Here is a 250-nt window from a genome sequence, read left to right as displayed (position 1 = left end):
GGCCGGCGGCAGCCCCTCGGTGTGCCGCGCAGCTGGCCTTGGCGGGGGCAACCCACCGGGAGTCCTCCCCTCGCTGAGCCGCCTGGGGAAAAGCCAGAGAGGGGGTGAGCATCGGATGTGGGATGGCTTCCAGGGATGCTGATGGTTGGCTCAAAACGGCAACATGGGAGCCTGGAGGAAGGGTGGGCGTCTGCTGGTGTGAAGATCCCTTGAGCCCCACCCCTGAGGAGCTGGGATTTGGGAGGGGGCA

This window comes from Buceros rhinoceros, unplaced genomic scaffold, assembly GCF_000710305.1.
Source record: "Buceros rhinoceros silvestris isolate BGI_N320 unplaced genomic scaffold, ASM71030v1 scaffold10185, whole genome shotgun sequence".
NCBI lineage: Eukaryota > Metazoa > Chordata > Aves > Bucerotiformes > Bucerotidae > Buceros > Buceros rhinoceros.
The sequence above is the reverse complement of the archived record's forward strand: the minus strand, read 5'-3'. Positions refer to the sequence as shown.